This window comes from Mus pahari, chromosome 1, assembly GCF_900095145.1.
Source record: "Mus pahari chromosome 1, PAHARI_EIJ_v1.1, whole genome shotgun sequence".
Classification (NCBI taxonomy): Eukaryota; Metazoa; Chordata; class Mammalia; order Rodentia; family Muridae; genus Mus; species Mus pahari.
Window position 1 is genome coordinate 95,020,550 of NC_034590.1, and position 13,481 is coordinate 95,034,030.

General features: G+C 52.5%; 1 protein-coding gene across 3 annotated transcripts in view; it reads left to right on the forward strand.

The window, feature by feature from the left end:
• Positions 1-1,059: 1,059 nt before the first annotated feature.
• The window catches only part of Il4r (interleukin 4 receptor), a 29,323-nt gene continuing 16,901 nt past the window's right edge, over positions 1,060-13,481 (forward strand). The window contains exons 1-2 of one of the 3 annotated variants that reach the window (XM_029544803.1): positions 1,088-1,149; positions 10,745-10,921. The gene's annotated coding sequence lies outside the window, so the exon portion shown is untranslated. Of the gene's footprint in view, positions 1,150-10,744; positions 10,922-13,481 lie in introns of all 3 variants that reach the window. The other 2 variants (XM_021200003.1, XM_029544808.1) reach the window with 2 other exon arrangements.

Genomic DNA, 13,481 nt, shown 5'->3' on the forward strand with positions numbered 1-13,481 from the left:
TAAGAATTCCCATCATTGTGCCCCGGACATTTCCAAATGCCTTCCCTGACCACATGTGTGCTGGCCCTCCTGCTGCCTTCCAGTCTGTCAGCACTGTCTAGATTCTGATTTCACAACCAGGCACGCAGGCTCCGGCCCAGCTGCGTTCCCGGCCTAGTTCTGCTGAGCTTCTCTGAGCACCTGAGCCAAGCAGGGCTGGTCCCAAGCACCATCACAGGCCAGCCCGTTTCTGTCACATATCGATGTATCTCCCATAGTCCCCTCTCCCCTGGGCAAGGGTCATACAATCCAGTCACATGAAGACAAGTGGCCAGCCAGGAGGGATCAAAAGGTGGCTTGTAGACTCAGAAGATAGAGAGATGTGGTGGCTCATATCTGCAATCCTACTTGGGAGACAGGATTACTGTGACTTCAAGTTCAGGTTGTGCTACAGTATGACAGCCAAAGCTGTATAGCAAGATCCTGTCTCAAGAAGCAAAAAACTAAGCCAAACCAAGCCATAATCCCCAGAACAGGATGGCAAGCCCATGGGATGGCTTAGCTAGCAAAGGCAAGGCAGGTCACAGTTGCACCGCTGTGGGCGAGAGAACAACTTTGCGATGTCAGTTCTGCCTTTTCACTTTTGCGTGGATTCTAGGGATAGACCTTCGCTCTCAGGCTTTCAGATCATCTCATCAACCCTTAAGCAAGTTTCTTAACAGATCCGTGCCTCAGCTTCTACATCTGAAAAGGGACGGTTGCACATGGCTCCCTCTTGGAGTGCCTGAACCTGGCAGGAGACACTCGCTCTTAATTGCTCTTAATTGATGAACTGTTTTGCTTTCTAATTTCTCTGGCACAGGCCCTGGGTAAACATTGGAAAAATGAGCAACAGCGGCGAGCACAAGCCAAGCTGGTCTGTGGGACTTAAAATCCGGAGCCCTGGACAGCTGCGGACGCGTGGGGGTGGGGCATGCAAATAAGCCGGCGATCAGGCAAAGTCCGGAGGACCGCGGGTGAAAATGAGCTGGGTGAGGGGCGGGGCATGTAAATGACCGTGCACGGGGCGGGGCGTCGCATGTAAATAAGGGGCACCAGGCGGCGTAGGAAGCCGGGCGAGGTCCTTCTCGCAGGAAAGCCCCGCGCGGCGCGTGGAGCCTGAACTCGCAGGTAGGAACGGGCGGTGGGGAAACCTAGGGACCGGCCAGTGGTGGCTACAGGACCGATCTGGGCTGGAACCAGAGCCCGCGGAACCTGGGGTGGGCATGGGGCTGCTGGGCTCCTCTTTCAGCCAGGGTCGGCTGCCTTCGGGTCGACCAAGTGGACAACTCACGCGCTAGAACTCAGGGAGCCTCGGCGTTCCGGTCCCCACAAAGACGTCCTAGGGATCTTTGTGTAGAAGCCCGGACTACCAGGCTCCTCCCAGGTTCCGGTTCAGTAACCCAGGAACCTGAGTGTTTATTGTGGCAAACTGGACGTTGTATAAGCCAGCTAGTCTGTGTTTCAAGTCTGCCCCCAAGCCAGCACTCCTGGGTCCTGCCCTTCTCCAGCCCTTTGGAAGGAGTGAGGCTCACTGTGGCCTTCCTCCTACAGGTGGTCTTTTGAGAGTCTGGGGCATTTGCTGGGACATTTGTCCCATCCTATGGGGAAACTGAGACTTGAGGATATGTTTGGCCAGAAGAGAGTAATGGGGTTCCACAGTCCTGGTAAGGCCTCTAGGAATCAGCCAGGGGAGTCATGACTGCTTACTGGGACATTGAGGCAGAGACAGGAGGTGACCACTGTGTGTGTTCCCCAGCTCGTCTGTGCTCTGCTTGCTGTTTTAGGCTGTGCTCTCTGACTGAGGGACAGACACACAAGACAGGGAGTGTAATGGGCAAGCAAGCACCTCTTCCTAGGGTAGTGAGCTCCTGAGTCAGTTTGGGGTGTGGGAGAACACTTTGGCAGGTCAGGAGTCAGAGACAAGAGAAGGCGTGCTGAACTGTGGGTACAGCATGGGCAAAGACTAGACGGTGGGACCGCTCTGTGTGCCACCTAGCTGACATAAGATGAGCTAGATATGTGGAAAGGGAGACAGCACTGCAGGAGCCCCTGAATTCTCTGCTGTAAGGCTCAGGGAAGTCACAGGAAGGATTCCTAGTCCTGGCCCTGCTCCTGGATCTTCAGGGTAGGGATGGGGAAACCCAAGTGAGTCGCCCAAATAACCACACACTGGTAATTGGGCAGGGTTGTGACCATCTGAGGGTTTGCAGTGTTTGGGCTGTGCTGGGGTCTCAATACAGTCCCAGACTGAGGAGGGTCAGGTGGCCAAGGAGGCTGTCCCTGAGGCAGGCACAATGACGACTGCCACAATTGGGGATGGAAGAAGAGAATGCTTGTGTTCAACCACGCCACACCCGACTTTTCTGCCTTTGGGGGCTGGGGCTGGGACCTAGCTGGGGTACACACTCACACTTGGCATGTGTAGAAAGGAGCTTGTCGTGGTCCCCATGGCACAGGAGGCCCACATGGCAAGTGAGGCATGGAGGTTGAAAGCCAGAGCTCCTGACCAAGCAAAGGCTTGATTTGTTCCTTGTGTGTTCTATGCTCAGTCTCTGTCGTAAAGTTCTTCCAATGCTCTCGAGCCTTGCGGTGAGGGTTCATGGGGGCTCTATTCAAAGCTACACCTAGGGACAGCAGGCACGAAGGATTGTTAAGTGAAGAAATCTTTATCGTTACGTAACATCAAGGATTCATTTGGCAAAATGAGAATACTGACCACCAGGGATGTGTGCAGTGACCTTGCTAGGGGTCCTTTGTCAGAGACTGACAGAGGCAGGGGCACCACTGTGAGTGTGCCTGCCATGACAGGACACTGTTGAGTATTCCTCAGGTTGAGCCTCTGAGACCAGCCTGGATGGAGACCAGACTAGCTGTGTCTGGCTGGATTCCCAGCTTCATGAGGCTTGCCTGGATGGGCACAGACTCACAGTGACCCAGGTTCCTGGATGGGCACAGACTCACAGTGACCCAGGTTCAGACTCCCAGCATGGACCAGAGTCCATTGCTCTGGTTCTCAGAGCCAGAGGCAGGGAATGGGGCTAGAATTGAAGATGGAAGGGGGGGGGGGAGATTCAGATCTGTGCGATCTCAAGAAAATCACTCCACATCCCCATACCTCCCGTTTGTCAGAGTCTCTGGGATGAAAATGTTCATGAAATGGCTTTTCTAAACCATTGCTCGTGGACAGGCAAGGCAGTTGGTTGTCTCCTCTCTCTTAGGATAGCATTGCTTTTCCAAGCTGCCCCTAGCGCTTCTTGGCTCTGAGGGACAAGGAGTGCCAGGTGCTGTATCAGGCCAAAGATGAGGTGTTTGACAAAGTCCTTGCAGTTCAGACTCCCTGAGAGGAACAGTCTCTCACACCAGATTCCCAGCCATGCTCCACTGTTCCGAAGAGAAGCCAGGGGTCATGCTGTAGACCACCCTTGCAGCTGATTGAAGGGTGAGGCCAACCCTGAAGGGTCATGAGTAGCATCCCATACAGTGAGGTAAGATAGTGTGTTTAACCTTCTGGGGTCTCACAGGCACTGCTAGTCAGTGACAGGACCAGGCAGGGAGGAACAAAGGTCAGCAGGAGCCTCCTGGGGTGATGACACAGGGCTTCCTCCAGCCTGCGTGCTGAGGTGCAGTGCAGTCTCTTCGGCACAGTCTTTCTAAGAAGCGCTGATGTCAAGCAGTTCTAGGTGCTGCCACCACTGACTCACGCTGCCTCTGGGGCCCACAGCCTCTTGGAGATGGCGAAGCTTAAAGTGGGGGGCCCAGCTGAAGGACTTCAGTTTCATGAGGTTAGTGGGAAGGTGGTAGGCTCTGGGACTGAGGACCTCCAGTCCCTAGAAGTAGTTATAGAATGAAGGGCAATACTCATGTGTGTTGGGAGCCAACCAATAGGCTGGGGTCAAAACCCTGAGTGACACAGCAATAAAGACCCCCCACCCCCAGGAAGCTGATAGTCCTGAGGAGGAGGTGACTCCAAGGACTTGGAGTTGAGACCCCAAGTAGAGAGAGCAGATGCAAAGGCTCTGGGCAGGGAACAGCCTCCTTGTGTTTTACCCACATCAAGGAAGCAGTGGGATTGGTTGGGATTGAGGGAGCAGGGAGGGGCAGGAGTAGAAGTCAGGGGTGGGGAGGGGCCTGACACCTGTGTTATCTTAGTTTGTTTAAGCTCTGGGAGGTGAGGGCTCTAAGACACTCAAGTTTTCTGGATGAAGTGACAGAGAAGTCCAGTCACTTATTTAGGGTCACATGTCAAGCCTCCCATCTTCACCACTGGTTATAAAGAATGAAAATTAGGTCACAAGGTGAGCTACCACAAGGTCACCTCTTTACTTGACTGTGCTCTGCCCGGTTATCCTTGCCAGGACTCCATGCAATCAGCTTGCAGATTATTGTTAGGTGAACCCTTTCCTCACAGTTCCAGAGAGTGAGGAAGGTCTGAAGGGAAGGAAGGAGGGCCAAGTACATAAGGACCCAAGTGTTTGTTGGGCTGAGCTCCTATCCCCAAGGAAGAACACAGACTAGTGTAGAGACCTGCCAGGTGACACTCTGACACCAGTCACCCACAAGTCCACATGCTTAATTTCTGCCCAAGCGCCCTGACTGAAGAGGAGAGTTTAAAAGAACCAGATTGTCTCGGTTGGATCCGGGAAGCGTTGTTCACAGGTCCATTTTGAAGAACTTGGGCAGCCTGGGGTTTCCTAGGGTACCCAGAGGGGGTGTCTGCCTTTTTAAAAGAGGAAGTGAGACCGTGGGAGGAGGAGAGCCACGGCCGTGGCCGTGGGCTGGGTGTCCTCCCAAACACAGAGCTCCAGTCTTGCCTCTGGGAAAACAAGGTCCTACTGTGTGCTCACTTTGGGGATGATCTAAGACTGGCTTTCTGGGGACCTCAAGTTCCTGGCCTTAGTTCAGCACCCTTGGAGGTACTGACCATTGCTCCACTCTGGTCCTCCAATTCAGGCTGTTCTGCTACAGTTATTCTAGGTGTTCCCTCTACCTTTGGTGACTTCGGAGTTCAGTCTGGCTTCAGACTTGACTTGATTGGGGGTCCAGTTAGAACCGAGGGAGACTTTTGCCTCCTTGTCTCTCTCTGGAGTGCATCGTATCTCATGCCGTTTGCAGTCGTAGTTTGTGAGAGCCTTTGGCAGTGGTTGATCTGAAGCCGTCTTTCTCTTCAGTGTGTCTTCCCATCTGAAGTGTCTTGGTTGAGGTTACAGTTGTTTTCAGTCTTTCTAGTTTTCCAGTATACTTTTTGGCTAATTAAGTCTGAGCTGGCCATCTGTCTGCCACTGCCAGAGATTTGCTCATTTCTTGTGTCTGCTGCAGGAGCTTTTGGAAGTGGTGTATGGTTTTGAAGGGTTTTGAGGTGGGTGGAATTTTCTGTTATCTCTGTTGCTGGATTCTAACTCTGGCCGTTCAGGCTGTTGTGGTAGGCACGTGCGGCTTCTGTCTCAGTGGTAGAGAATTTATTGCTCTTTCAAAAAGAGTTTAACGATTGTTTTGTTTTTCCTGGATGTTTGTTCTGATGTATTGGAAGGATGTGTGTGTGTGTGTGTGTGTGTGTGTGTGTGTGTGCGCGCGCGCGCGTGCGCGCACATACATGCATGTGCAAATCCATCTTGTATGCACAGTCAGGTTGATCCCCCAGAAGTTAGTCTCTCTAGCTAGCCTGACTTGGGAATACTCCGTCTCTGCTTTCCTCGTGTTGGGATTATAGTTGGGTCACGACATCCACCCAGCCTTCACATGGGTCCTGGGGTCCAAACTTTAGTCCTCATGTTTGCATTGCAAGTGCTTTAATTACTGAGCTATCTCAAGCACCAATGATATCTTTAGTTGAAGTTCACCACATATACCTGTAATCCTAGAATTTGGTAAGCTAAGGCAGAAGGAGCCTGAGTTCAAGGCCAGTGTGGATGACGTAGCAAGTAAGCCTGTGTTTTTTTAAAAAGTGTATTTTCTATTGAGAACGAAGCCCTAGAAAATTCAGCTGTCGGTGTGAGCTGTCAAACTGACCAGCTGCTTTCTGTTTATGTGGGCTGTGCCCCACCCCCCACACACACCCCGGCTCAATGCTCTCCTTCGGTTTCTCTGGGTCTTGTCCTAGATTTTGAAGCCGAGTAGTCAGACGCACAGCAAGCAGGCACAAGATTTTGGCTGTCACCTTCCCTCCCTCTCTGTGAATCAATCTGAGTTCCTCCCTGTCACACTTGAACTGTCCTATTCTCTGCCAGTCACACTTGCTTTCCCCCTTGCTTTTCGTGTCAGTTTGCTTCTAGCACTCCATTCTGCTCAGGAACCAGGATCCTGAGCATGTCGCTTTGCTGGTCATACGGCTTGCTCTGCCTGCCCGTCGTGGGGATGTAGCTCTGTGGTAGAGCACTTGCCTCCAGTGTGTGCTTATGGGCCTGGGTTGGGTCCCTAGCAGTACAGGAAAGTAAATGCGATACTGAAGAAGTCAGGCATTGCAGACGTCGAACACATGTCCCTCCTCAGGTGTAAGCTTCTTGGCTGATATTGCAGGCAGTGAGGCTGACACAAGCCAAGGCCCAATAGTGGGAAAGCACCTGGCCAGGATGAAATGTGGCGAGACAGCATATCACTCCAGTCTGGCTGCCTCCTCCCGTGTGGATATGAGACATGGACCTTGAGGGACCTTCCGTGGAGAATTAGCGCAGAACTAGTAAAGCTCAGGGAGCGGGAGGGAAAGGGCTGGTTAGACTGCAGAAGGTAGACTGATGTGGAGTGGGCTCTCCCAGGGTGGTGGAGCAGCAGTGGTGAGGAGGTGTGAGCTGGGGAAGGAGAGCGGGAAGTGAAGGAGACAGTGTAGGTGACCCAGCGAGCCGGTCTGCCCAAGGTGTATGTGGGGACCTGGGTGACAGGGGAATGTAGGCTGATAAGGACAACTGTTTGGCTCCTCATCTGCCCAGCGTGGAAGTTAGTCATGAGGGCTGTAGACATTCTAGAATCTTCTCTGGCTCCTTGATGAGCAGGCGAGGAAGCATCTCCAACCCATCTCTCATCCCATCACCATGGTATTGGGATGTGGTAGTAGTCATAGGAACAAAGAGGGTGGACTTTCCCCGGTGGGGCCAGTTCTGGAGTGGGGACCCCCTTCTGCCATTCTTTTCCTCTTTCTGGGGTCTCCTAGCATCTCAGGTCTGCTCCCACCCACTGGATACCAGCTAATGATGGCAGCCACATGGGAACCCCAAGCTTAATTTAATTATGTATTAGTTATTTCTTTATTGTTGGGCTCAGAGTCAGGCACAGGCTAGGCAGGGCTGTTTACAGATGTAGAGAGCCTACTGCTGTTTTCAGCAGGCGGTCTCTTAGGTGAGCATTGGGAGCCCAGGGTTCTCAGGCATGGTGGGGTGACTGCGGAGTGTAAGAGGCCTATGTAAATGCTTGAGGGACCTAGACGACACTACAGGGACTTAGGGACCCCACAGGCCAAGCACCTTGCTCTGCGGTCTTTGTAGACTGACCCTGGAGAATCATGTGTTGTTCTTCACTTTGCCCATTTCTATGAGATAACTCTAACCATGGGGTTTATTTAGGCTGGCCTTGAACTCCTGTCTCAGGCTGTCCTCGTGGCTGGCTTCAGGGTACCCTCCCCCCCAAATACAGCCTTTTTGTCAACTCTCTGCAAACAAAACCCTGGCTAGTGATGCAGTCTGCACCTCCACAGCAGGCCACCCCTTCTCCCCAGGATATGGCCCTGACTGCTCACCCTGAGATTCATGCCCCATCCCGTTCTGTGTGCCGTGGAATTGGAGATCCCGTGCTTGTAAACCTGTGTTCCACAGTGGGAAGGAAGCTTGTGCCCCAGAGACCTATTCCTGCTGTCATGGCAACTATACTTGTGTATCCTTGTGGGTTTTTTTTTCTTTTTTTTTAGGTCTTAGACTTTTCTCAGTGGATAGAAGCAAGCCTTTCTCACTGCTTTGTAAACCCTGTCCCAGACCACGGTCAGTTTCCTTGTTTTCTTGGAACTGCCCACTGAGACAAGTAAATCTGTTCCCACTTCCCAGAGAAGGAAACTGCTGCATTCTGAGAGGAGGACCTCTGCCTGCAGGTAGAGCTGCACTTTTTCCTAGAGCACGGCCTATATCTTAGGTACTCTGGGGTCCCTGCCCACTTGGGAGGCCCTCACTGCCAAGGCTCACAACAGTATAGGGTCGAGACAGCAGGAAGAATGTAGACGAGTGCCCCTTGCCCTCACCACGTTTGTCTGCAGCTGGCACCCAGTGTTGCCTGCTGAGGGTGTCAGGGAGGGGCACAAAGTCCCAGTCACCACTAGACAAGTTTCCTGTTGAAGGCTATGAAGACAATGGCAGAGTCAGAACTTTGGTTTGACCACTCCCTGAACCTCTCTCTGCCAGGCATCTGACCAAGAATTTCACAATCCAAGGCCTGGGTTCAGATCTCGGCCACAGCAGTCACCAACTAACTGTGCGTCCTTAGACAGGTTCAGACCCTCTCTGGGCCAGGTTGCTCCATCTCTAAAATGGGGCTGATACACCTATATTGACAATCTTCTCCGTTGGTGTCAGGGTTCAGGGGGGTCCCTAAGAGGGAGGGAAGCTGCCCCCAGCTGTCGAGAGGTGGGCGAGCTGGGTACGTGCAGAAGTGATGGTGCTGGCTTCTGCAGATCTCTGGCAGGAGCCTGGTGGAATCCAGTCCACACTAGACAGTATTTAATCAGTGTTTGGGAGCCTTGCATCCTGTTTCTGGAACAGTAAGTAATGACCATGGTGGTACTTAATCACAGCTCGCTGGCCTCTGCCCAGAGCCTTGCTATAGGCCAGAGACAGAAAGTTCTAGGAGAGGACAGAGCATCATGCATCAACATGTCTACATGGAAACCCTTCATTCCCACTCCAGATGTCCAGACAGGGTGCTGGTGATACAGCGGTCGTTCTGGCTGCTGTGGGCTGCCGTGTAACAGGGCCAGTGTGGCACAGAGGTGCCACCGAAGTTCACAAGGAAAGGGCTATGCAGGGGTAATCAGACAGAGTGGGTGCCGAGAGGAGCTGGACCTGGATGCTCTCTTGAGCTTCCAGAATTTTCCATAGGCTGGGCTTCAGGGATCCCATGGAGCTACTTGAAGGCCTCCCTGAGGGCACTGCAGCCTTGTGTGTTCTCAAGTGTCAAGTAACACTTGCATTTGGTAACTCTGTCCCCACAATGGTTTTCCTTTTCAGGGGCTTGGAGCCCTGGCCCACAAAGGGAGCCCAGGATACCCCGTCCCTTCTGAAGAGGTTCTAGGCATCACACAGCCTCCTGGGCTTTACTCTCCTCAGCACGCTCAGACTGTCTCCAAGCCACTAGAACATCGCCCCTGGGGCCTTTGACTAGTGTCCACAGTGCATGCCATTCCTGTGGCTCTTCAGTGGCAGGGTGCCCGAGGACACTCACCTCTGTGCCAGACATCAGGTCTGCAGAGCCCTGCTCTTTCTCCAGTTCCAACAGGGCCTGCTTCTTCTACTTCTTTAGAGTCCTCAATGACTCCCTATTGCCCCCGGACAGCCCCGGTCTCTCCAGACTGGTAGATGGTGCTGCCACCTGGACCTGACAGCCTCTCTGTTATTGCCAACCACACCCGCATCTCAGCCCAGCCAAGAACTCAGCTGCAGGCAGGAAGCAGGCAGGAAGCATGCCAGGCACTCCCTACTGCCTGGTGGGTCAGTCACCTTCCCTCCTGGCCTCCTTGAGAGTTTTCAGACTGCTTAACGGGTGTGGAATTGTGCTGCCTTCACAGAGAGCTGACTTGGCTCACAGCAATCTGCCTGCTTCTGCTTCTGAGGCTGGGGCCAAAGACCTGTGCCACCACAGCCAGCCTCTGTGTTAGCAATTCCCAATGGGGAGGTCTTCAATCCTTCTTCCCCCCCATTCTCCCTTTACTCTGGTGTGAGCGAGTCTTGGAACCTTTTGCTGGCCCTGTGCAGTGGCCCGCTACCAGGTCTGACATTCATCCCTGGCTCCTAGATCCTACACAGCATCAGCCGGCTATAGGATCATCCCTCAAATCTCATGTTTATTTAAAACTCTCCCGTACCTTCTTGTCTCCCTCAGGTACTTGTTAAAAGAACCAAGGCATGTAGCCAGCTGGTGGTGAATGCCTGTAGCCTCTCAAGAGTGAGACAGGGGACCCCAGTTTTAAGCCTTGCCTGGGCTATGAAATGAACTTCAAAGCCAGACTCGGTCACGTAGTAAGGCCCTGTCTCAAAATAATGCATATACACATACACATGACTGGGCCCTAGCTCAGAGGAGAGTGTGCTTGCATAGCGTACACCGGACCTGGGGCTCAGTCCCCTGTACTAGAGAAAGAAAGAGCAATAAAGGGTGTGAGTAGAGGTATTTACAGCTGTGGGAGGTGGCACACAGTAGGTGCTTTGAAGTACTTGTGACAAGCAAGGGTACACAGGAAGGCAGGTGACATCTATGGGCTTCTCGCTCCACTCTAGGAGTAGGCTGTGCCAGCCCCTCCCTGGCCTGCCCTGCCTCCCTATCTGAGGTGGGGCTGTTGACGTGGCCACCGTTTCTGGGAACCCCAGTGGCTGTAGCCTAAGAGCAATGTGTCCTTGGCTCCCAGCCAGCCCAGTCCAGCTGTCTTGAAGTCGGAAGGAAGCTGCAGGCCTGCTTAGACTGGAATCTAGGGTCCGTCCTAGCTTCAGAAGCCACTACACCCTGTTGACCCTTGACCTTTCTCCCTCTGCACGTACAGCTTGTCATATTTCCATTTTCCCTGTGTTTGGAGTGTACTGCAAGAAGCAGCACAGTGGTCAAGCCCACAGGTTGTGGGTCCCATCCTAGCCCTGGGACCACAGCAGGCATCCTTCCAAGTTTGTGCTTCAGCGTCCTTGCCTGTGGAAAGGCGCCTGCTTCGTAGGGCATCTTCGAGGTAAGCCAGGGTATCAGTCACTGTCATGTACAGCTGTGTGGGCAGAGGCTCGGCCAAAGGTCCGTGCTTAGATTGTTGAATTTGTTCTTGGCTAATTGTCACCGCTCACCCTCTAACAGATGGTTACTGAACACCCACTCCATAATATGCCAGGCCGTGTTCTGGGCACTAGGGACAAAGTAATGACAAGGGCAGACACAAACCTGGCTTCTTAAAGCTAATGCTCATGATTTAAATGACCAGTGCCTTCTTCAGGGAGGCATTAAGAGTCTCACTGTTTTATGCTGGCTGGCCCTGAATGTGGAATCCCCCTGCCTCCACCCCGAGATGCTGGGATTACGGGCATTTACCGCCATGCTTGGCCACAGGTTATCTCTTAACGTTTCAATTTCTTAACCCAGGAGCATCCTAAGAGGGTCCACGTCTTCCTTCTGTCCCACCTTCTTTGTTAAGCCATTCATACATTTTGCTTACTTTTCTCAAAGTAGTGGCACATGGGCTTGTAGGATCTTTGTGTATTAACACTATTAGCCTTTTGTATGTTGGTTGCTTCTTCTGGTCTTCTTGTTTTTATTCTTTCCCTTTGCATGGCTGGGGAATGGAACTTAAGGCCCTAAGTTCCAGCATGAGCTTTACCATCGAGCCATGTCCTCAGCCCCGTTCTTTGTTCTTTTCCTAGTCTCTCTCCACCACCAGTGCTGGAGCCAGAGACATTTTTGTTTAGCTCCTGAGTCAGGGTGGAGGCTGTGCCCGACTGAGGCAGGGGTGATCGCTCTGGTAACAGGGCCAGGAGAACCCTCAGCATATGGTGAGGGCCAGATGTGGCTCACTGGAGTGTTTCTGGGCTGTCAATGAGAAGGGAGCTGGCAGCCACTGCTCAGAGGGCCCTGGAGGCTTGTGGGGCCTCGGGAGGGTGACTAGAGTCCCAGAGGCGACATTACAAGGGGCTTGGAATTTATTTGTTTGTTTTCTCTTTCTCTCTCAATTTAAATTTTATTTTCAAATAATTGAGGATTTAATGCAGTTTTAAAAACAATAGAGAAATAGAGAGGACCCCCTCAGCTCCAGGGAGGAGATTCCCCCCATCTCCTCCCCACTGCTGCCCCCTGCCTCCACCAGACCTGGACTTGGGTCCTTATAATTGTGTAGCAAGTGCTTTCCCCACTGAGCCATCTCCTCAGCTTCTCCCTATGTTGCTTTCTTATACATCTGTATAGAGTCACAGGCGGGGTACTGGCCTACAGATCCCCGCTTGCCGAGCTTCTTTCTCTCCCATCCTCCCTCCCTGGTTCTCAGGTCGCTCCTAGCATCTTCATTTCCTTAGAGACTTGCTCATATCTAGGCTTCTGTTACCTTATCACTCAAGCATGTGGGCTAAAGTAGAGACCAAGGACATCCCTCGGCACAGGAGCCATGTGACTCCTTCACCAGCAGTCTTGGGCCCCCTGCCTACCCTCATGGCCCAAGGACCCACTTCTAACACGATTTTAAGAGCGGTGTGTACAGAGTCTCCTAACATCCCCCTGTTGCAGGAGCCTGGACATGATTCTGTGAGTTAGGCTGCTCTGAGGAGCCAGAGGTCTGTGGCGCCAGGTGGAGCTGGTGTGGTCGGGGCTGTTGAGGGAAGTGATGGTACCTGGCCTCGTTCCTCTTGTAGGCGTGTGGAGCGTGTGGAGCGTGGCCCAGTCCACATCAGCTGCCCAAGACATCTTGCTGCCCCAGAATGAGTTTCAAAACTGAGCCCATTAAAGAGCCTTGATGGATGCCATTCCCTATAGGAGGGACCTTTGCTACTGTGTCCACACCTGGGGATCAGAGAACCCCTAAAATGGAATGGAAAACGAAGTGTATCTGCCTTGCTCACGAGGGCTTGGCTTGCACCCATGCTCACATGAGTCCGTAAACCCTTCAGACAGCAAGGACTTGAGCTTCTAGAAGTCAGCAGCTCTACCATGAGAACAAATTCAAATCCCAGGGCCGCCTATACAGCTGTGCAACCTCGGGCAAGTCACTCAACCTTTGTGCCTTTGTCCCTTCATCTGAAAATGAGGGGACTGACTGTACCTCCTTGATAAAGCTGGTTTAAGTGGTGGGGAGGGAGAGAGGGAGAGATGATCAGAAGAAAACTTAGCATGGAGGTAATAGCAGTGCCAGTGAGGGTTGCCAGAGGGCAGAGGTCCTCCGGGACATCAGGCCACCATAGTGTTCTCCAAGAGATGCACAGGTTCCACATGGACATCAGGCCGCCATAGTGTTCTCCAAGAGATGCACAGGTTCCACTTGGGCGCTATCACCCCCTGGTCTTGGGGCTCGGATTCTGTTAATAGGACCAAGAAGTCCACTGTTCCTAAACAATTGCTCTGCCATCAGCCAGTTGCAAAGCCCTTCCTTCCTTCCTTCCTTCCTTCCTTCCTTCCTTCCTTCCTTCCTTCCTTCCTTCCTTCTTCACTCCCTCCCTCCCTCTTTCTTTCTTCTTTCTTTCTTTCTTTCTTTCTTTCTTTCTTTCTTTCTTTCTTTCTTTCTTTCTTTCTTTCTTTCTTTCTTCCTTCCTTCCTTCCTT